Source organism: Lactuca virosa, chromosome 6 (genome assembly GCF_052849685.1).
Source record: "Lactuca virosa cultivar CGN04683 chromosome 6, Lactuca_virosa_CGN04683_v6, whole genome shotgun sequence".
Classification (NCBI taxonomy): domain Eukaryota; kingdom Viridiplantae; phylum Streptophyta; class Magnoliopsida; order Asterales; family Asteraceae; genus Lactuca; species Lactuca virosa.
In genome coordinates, this window is record NC_136431.1 from 30,618,123 (window position 1) to 30,625,519 (window position 7,397).

A 7,397-nucleotide genomic window follows, 5' to 3' on the forward strand; every position below is an offset into this window, starting at 1 on the left:
AAAATCAAAGGGCAATTTGGTCTTTTTTATAATTATTTTTAATTTTGATAGGTTTATTCAAGTTTGTATGAATTATCATGACTTTGGCAGACAAGGGGTAGCAGGATTAGGTGTGGTGATTTGAAGTTTTGGTGTAAAACTAAAAATAAAGGGCATTATGGTCTTTTTCTGGATTCTGTCAAATGTGACAGTTTTTTTTTTTGGCATGTATGAGTTTCAAAACTTTGGTAGGCAGAGGGAAGAAGGAATTGGCATGATGTGCAGAAGGTTTGCTGGATAATTACGAATAAATGGCAGTATTGACCTTTTTTGGTTATTGTTAACTACGAAAACTCTCAAGCCTATATGAATGAGGGGGAGCATCATTTGCAATCTTTATTCACAATCTTCATGTTTTTAAGGAAAAAATAAAATATGTAAAAGATTAATTAGTGCTTCTATTGTTCTTTTAGGTATACACGTTGCATTTCACAAAGAGCATAGCATGTGGTTAAATTAGTGCTTTTGTTGTTTTATGGTGTTTGCCCATGAAATCTTGAGTTTCATATGATACGATTATGATATGACCATTTTGCCATTTTTGGTTAGGTGGTGAACGTATGAAAAGGAAGATATAATTGGAAGCTATAGATTATCTCATTTGATGTTGATTTCAAATTGGCAAAATTGTAGGAAGATTGTAACCTTTTTTTTCTCTTTAGAATAATTGAATATAGTTCAAATTTGAGGTTTTATTCATATGAATCGTGATCCGGTCTACACAATTCCACAATCTTAAGGACATAAATAAAAGTGAGTTTGTGTTGGGTCGTTTTATTTCTACTTGAGATGGGGGAAAGAAACTCTTGAACCAAAGAACTTCAAGCTTCACATTTATAGTAGCCCTTCGTTTTAATCTTTACCATATGCTTTATCTGGGATGATTATATTTTGAAAATGAGGTCTAATGACCAATGTTGAAGCTTCTAATTAATTGTGGATATATATTAACATGATCATTTAAGTTTCATTTAACAATTTGTGAAAAGATAGGCATACCACACAACATAGATCATATATGACTATGGATTATGTCTTTCTTTTCACCTATTACCAATTATAACTAGACTCGACTTTTATTACATGTTTGTACATTTATTTTGTTTAAGTTGATACCTTAAATTTAACTAATAATTATTAAGTTTATTAAATCCTACTACTAGAATGGACATCATTAATCCCACTTCTACTTTGAAATGGTTGATCTATATTTTTAGTAACTTTAGGAATATAATTGTCACCTTCATGTATACGTAACTATTTAATTTTTCCACTCAAAGTTTACTTCATATTTACGATTCCTTATTTTGAATTCATATCATCTTAATTTGAAACTTTTATGATTTATTCATCTTCAACATTTTTATTATCTATTATAAAACTAAAAGTCATTTTAATTTATGAACCGTGTAGTACACAGGCTATAACCTAATTATATTCTAAATAAACTTCCATGTAACTTATATTTGACTAAACCATGTATGTTTGTATTTTTGTTTTTGATTTTTTTTAATCTTTTTAAAAAAAATGGACATTCACCACCACCAATTTCGTAAGTGGCAAAATGTCTATGCCAAGTAATTTTATTTAAATTTTGTGTGCTAATAAACTATCCAAAGTCTATGACCTGTTTCGGGATATGCCTAATTTGGACTAGTCACAAACTAAATTGCCTCCAGAAAAGAAAAGCTCATAGGATTTTTTTTTTCCTTCAGCTTTTGACAATTTAAGTGCATGTATTGCTTCAAACTGTTGGCAAAGATGTATCGTTGAACAAGGGTAAGAAGAGACTCATAGATGAAATTAGATTTAGGAACGGTAACAATAAGTTGGTAGCAAGAACTAGAGATATTCAATATAACAATAAGTTGGTAGCCAGAACTAGAGATATTCAATAGTGGTTTCAAAGCCACAAAGCTGGATTTTTTTATAAAGTTGATTGGTTATTGAGTATTGTTGTTTATTAGAAAATATACGTTGTCATATTTATAGAGTATGGTTTTACAACCGTACTCTATCTATTCATGTAATATAAACTATCCCTTAGAATACGACAATATTCTATTACATATTCTAACCGGACTTTATTGCCTATATTTTAGTAGTGATTATACCGTACCAATTAAGTAACACTGTAACAGTACAAAACTTTAAAAATATCATTGATAATACCGTACCAACAATTTCATTTTTAGTATCAAATGAGTATTATAAATATTGTGTTAAACTATAAATGATATTTAAGCATTAGATTGAAAAAATCAATGTACTAATTATAATTCAAATCAGTTTTATCCATAAACAAGTCCCTTTATTCTATGAAAATTTTGATTTTCATCATAATCGTTGATTTTTCAATATGATGCTCCAAAATCATTTATACATTCATACAATATTTGTCAATTCTCATTATATATATATATATATATATATATATATATATATATATATATATATATATATATATATATATATATATATATATATATATATATATATATATTTATTTATTTATTTATAATTGTCAAGATGTTTGTAATTACCAATCCCCAATAGTTGTATTAGAGCCACTTTTAGAAAACCATAATTGTTATGGAGTTTAGACAAGTCATTTAAAAATTGACTTAACAAATTGGAATTAAAAACCCACGTTCAACATATCACTTCTCCAAAGGGCAACATTATTTTATATATTGTGGATATTGTCTCCTACATCTCTACCATGCAAAAAGTTGTTTGAAACTTGGAACGATTGGTAACTAGAGACAACACTCTTCTTACAAAAAACAAGTGCAAGATATATAGACTCTAGAGAAATCCAAAATCCTATCACCTTCTATTGTTGCTAGCAAAGAACATATTGGGATCATGACGTTGGTTCCCAAATTATATGCACCAATGGGAATTCAAGTTTCTCGCAGAGTTCCCAAATCATATTAAAAAACTATGTATTTCCTATGTTTATTTGGATAATATTAATTATATGGTTAAAAAAACTGTTTACTCTACAATAATTTCCTCAAAATTGGAACATGATAAATGGTTTAGATCCATGAACACATAAATGCATTGCATGAAGAAAAAAACATTTCTAATACGTAGTAGATCTTCTCTTTGCAGCAAGCCTATTTTAAAATACACTAGTCTTTTTAATGTAGAAGATATGTGTGGTAGAAAAGTACACAACATGTTACGATCGATTTGATTTGTTACCTTTGCCTAAAATATAAAGATTGAGGAATTTTTCCACTCATGTAAAAAGCAAAGTAACCATAAATATGTCCTTATCATATCTGCAAAATATAGATTGTCTGACATGAAAACACTTCCATAGAATTTATTTTGAATGGTTATTTTAGCGATGATGGATTTATTAAGTACGTCAAAATAATTGTGGAAGTCTTGGCATCCTAATGATGTGTGCATGCTTTATCTATACCAATAGTCTGATAATGTAATTTTTCATTTATAAGAATATCAAATCTATTGATCTTGGATGTATAAGAAGGTTTCTATTGTCTTTATTCTATATAGTGAGCACACAATTTTGCTTACCAAAATTTGATATGTGACAAACATTAAATTATATATAGTTGATTCTTTTCAACTTTATAGAATGTCGGTATGGTTGTGGAAACATCCTATTATAATAAGATTAAGGAGCACAATATGGAAATCAAGGGTTTGTGTAGATAGCCATTGACAAAAGAGTCTTCCCAATTCAAAGTGCAAACATTGGAAATCTTGAAACTAGTTCAATATACATTATTAAAGTTATGTAGTGTAATGTCAATATAACATGCCAAAAAACTAAGGATATATGTGCATGATGACTTTATTTCTCTAAGTCCACCATGAATAACATGTTATATACTTAGTCTAATATTCAGTATACTTATATTGTTACTGAATGAATATAAATGGGATAACCATCCTGATATTGTACTCCATGGAGAGAATCATGAGTTTTATGAAGTACAAAAGACAATTTTTTATTTTATGGATACTAGGATAGTGAGATTAGTATAAAGAGTACTACTTACGAAAACTTCCATAATTATCAAGATGGATCTTAGTAAAGTTAGTCTATTAATTGAGACAATACATGTCATACAACATAGCTAACAACATAGCTAATGATGACGACCTTAGGACTAGTCATGCAAGCAAATTTTATTACTTGTTAGGTCATTTTAGTATTTATATATTGTAGCCATAACCAACTATGTTTTCGATATGAATTAATGAAATTTGTGATATTTATTTCATCACATCAATGTGCTTTATATTAGCATTTTTAATCGTTAAATAGTAATGAATTAGTCTAAACCTATATTTGCGTATGACCATACCCAGATGATTATGTTGAAATTATTCATTTAAATATTAAGTAATCAAAATGTTGAGTACGTGTGAGACTGATTCAATCCATGAATCATACTCCATGATATCATCATGAAGAGACATATGACGAGAATATCAATATCATTAAGAAGTTAATAGATGTTTTGTAGAGACAAACTATTCACACCTATTCAAGGGAAGTGACATGTTGCTAGACTCCTAGCATCGTCTATGCAATTGATCTATATTTCTCTTTCAAAATTGAAGTATGTTGGAGTAATGTGCAAAGAAAAAAGAAGTTAATAGATGTTTTGTGGAAACAAACATTCATTACTCATTTGCAATACATTTCTTCTTCTTCTTCTTCTTCTTCTTCTTCTTCTTCTTGATGACCGTTCTCGAATCCTACAATCTTGAGTTAGTATTCATAACTTCATATGGCTGTAAAATTATTGATATAGCTTGTTCAATTTGGATCAATGGTTTTTAAGGATTAAAATTTAAAACTGTTTTTTCCTTTGTTGATGTGATTGTTAACTGTTTTGTAATCACCAATCCCTAGCAATCAAAAGTTTGTTAAATGTCTCATTTTCCACTAGTTAGTAATATGCACAAGTACCAATCAAAAGATCTTCTATAAGTTGTAATGTTAGTTATGGGTAAGGTATGGATGCTTTGGGCTGGTGACTAATAAAGTCTTTAAACGAGCAAAAGCAAACATTATAACGAGAAACAAAATTAACAATACACAATTATTCCCCATATACAAACACGAACTAGGAATACTATTGTTCTCCTTTTTCAAATAAACATGAAGACAGATATAATGACTATAAATTCTTTGCCTAACTAGACCATAAAATGATAACACCGACTATCGAAATTGCAACTACACACTTCCAGAAAAAAAAATGAACATAAAAGAAATGAAAAGTAACATAAGAATGGAAGTGTTTAAAGTAATTGGTTTCAACTTGGTTGAAATAGATAAAAGGCTACGACTTAAAAGGCTAACGCTATGTTTTGCACGCCACAGCTAACTTATAAGCTAGCTTATTTTTTGAGTTTTTCTGTATTGTAATGTTTGGCAACCAAAAAGTAGCTTATAAGCTAGCGTTTTAAAAAGCTATTTAGGCTATGTTTGGCGTACTAGTTGAAAAGCTAGCTGGTAGCTGAAAAGCTAGCTGTTAAATAACAAACTAGTTGATAGCTGGAAAGTTAGCTGATAAAAAATGACGTTTGGTATAACTAGCTGAAAAGCTAGTTGAAAAATATGAAATGACATAAAATGACATTTAAAAGAATATGTTTTTTTATAATTAATTAAGGGGTATATTTGGAAAAATTTTAAAAAGCTCCTAAAAAGCTAGTCTAAGTAGCTTTTTAAAAAGCTAACTTATAAGCTAGCTTATAAGCTACTTTTTGATTTGTCAAACATGACAACTTAAAAAAGCTCGAAAAATCAGCTAGCTTTTCAGCTAGTTGGGGCGCGTCAAACACTGCCTTAGAGTAGCTTTTCAACTAGCTTATTAAGTTTTTTCTATATTTTTCCAAATATACCCTAAACTAATAATTTAAAATCTATTTCCATATTAATTTCTAAGCATATATTTATCAACCAAAGCCAAACCATGTTTGCGCATCCACTTAAATTTTACCTCACTGCATTTTTTTGAGGTTCATAAAACTATAAAAGTATTTTCTAGTAATTATATATTTCACTCCATGTAATAAAACAACTACGCTATGAAATATCAATTATATTTTTTAACTAAATAATCTTTATATTTATTATCATTTTTATATTTATTATCATTTGATTAGGAAAAACAAAATTCCGTAATTATCTTTTTTTTTCCTTTCCACGGGAAAAATAATATTATTATATAGAATATACACATTTTAAGAATTGTTATGTTTCATAGTGTGATATGGTGATATGGGTAAGATGCAAAAAATTTCACTTGAAATAAAAAATCAAGGAACTATTTTTTAGTATTTATTTTAATTTAATGATATGTATTATGTATTTGTCTTATAATATTAAAATTTTAATTTAGATGCATTTTTATGTCATTTTACCTTTTCCATTTGGCTTATCAGTTAGTTTGCCCCAAACGCCATTTTTTAACTATTTTTTTCAGATAGCAGCTAGCTTATCAGTTAACAACTAGTTTTTCAGCTATCAACTATCTTTTCAGCTAGTATGTCAAACATAACCTAAGGCTCAACCGGTTAACAAATGAGTTTCGTTGTAAAAAAAGTAGACTTAAGACTAATTGTCTAAAATAAAACAATAAACAATTACCTAAATCACGTTGGTATGTGCATATATACAATTTAGTCTCAAAATAGAGTTAAAACAAGTTGTAGAAAGCTAGTCTAAGGCCGTTCAAGACATATAGAAAGAATGAAAATATTATATATAAAATTTGCAAGTATAAAGAGGTTCAAAATCTCACAGGTTTAAAACATTTTAGTGTTCACATATGGACATATGGTGCTATAGCTAGACAAGTAATTCTAGTGGGTGCTCAAGTAATTCTAGTGGGTGCTCCGAGTCCACGTTTTAGATTCCTAAACTATCATCTAATGCAACTATATGTATAAATTCCTAAAGCAATCCAAAATTTTCTACAAGCAATAAATGCCACACATATAAACATGAAAATAGATGAAAGCACGTGAACCAAACTAAAACATATAAATTTAAAACATAAAAGGCAATCAATCCTAAAATTAAAATAAAAACTATATATGAGTCCTAAATCAACATGCAATGCAAATGAGAACAAAAATGAAAAGAAGAAATGAAAATCTTTTGATTATTTTTATTTTACCCTAAAAATAACCTAAAACTAAATGTAAGTATTTGAAAATGCAACCTTTGACAAATGTGTATTTTACGAAATATTTTAAAGAATAACTCTATTCTAAATAAGGTAATCCGGTATTTAATTTATTAGTTTTTCAGGATTTATAGAAGTTTTTAATGAAATAAAGATTAATTCTTA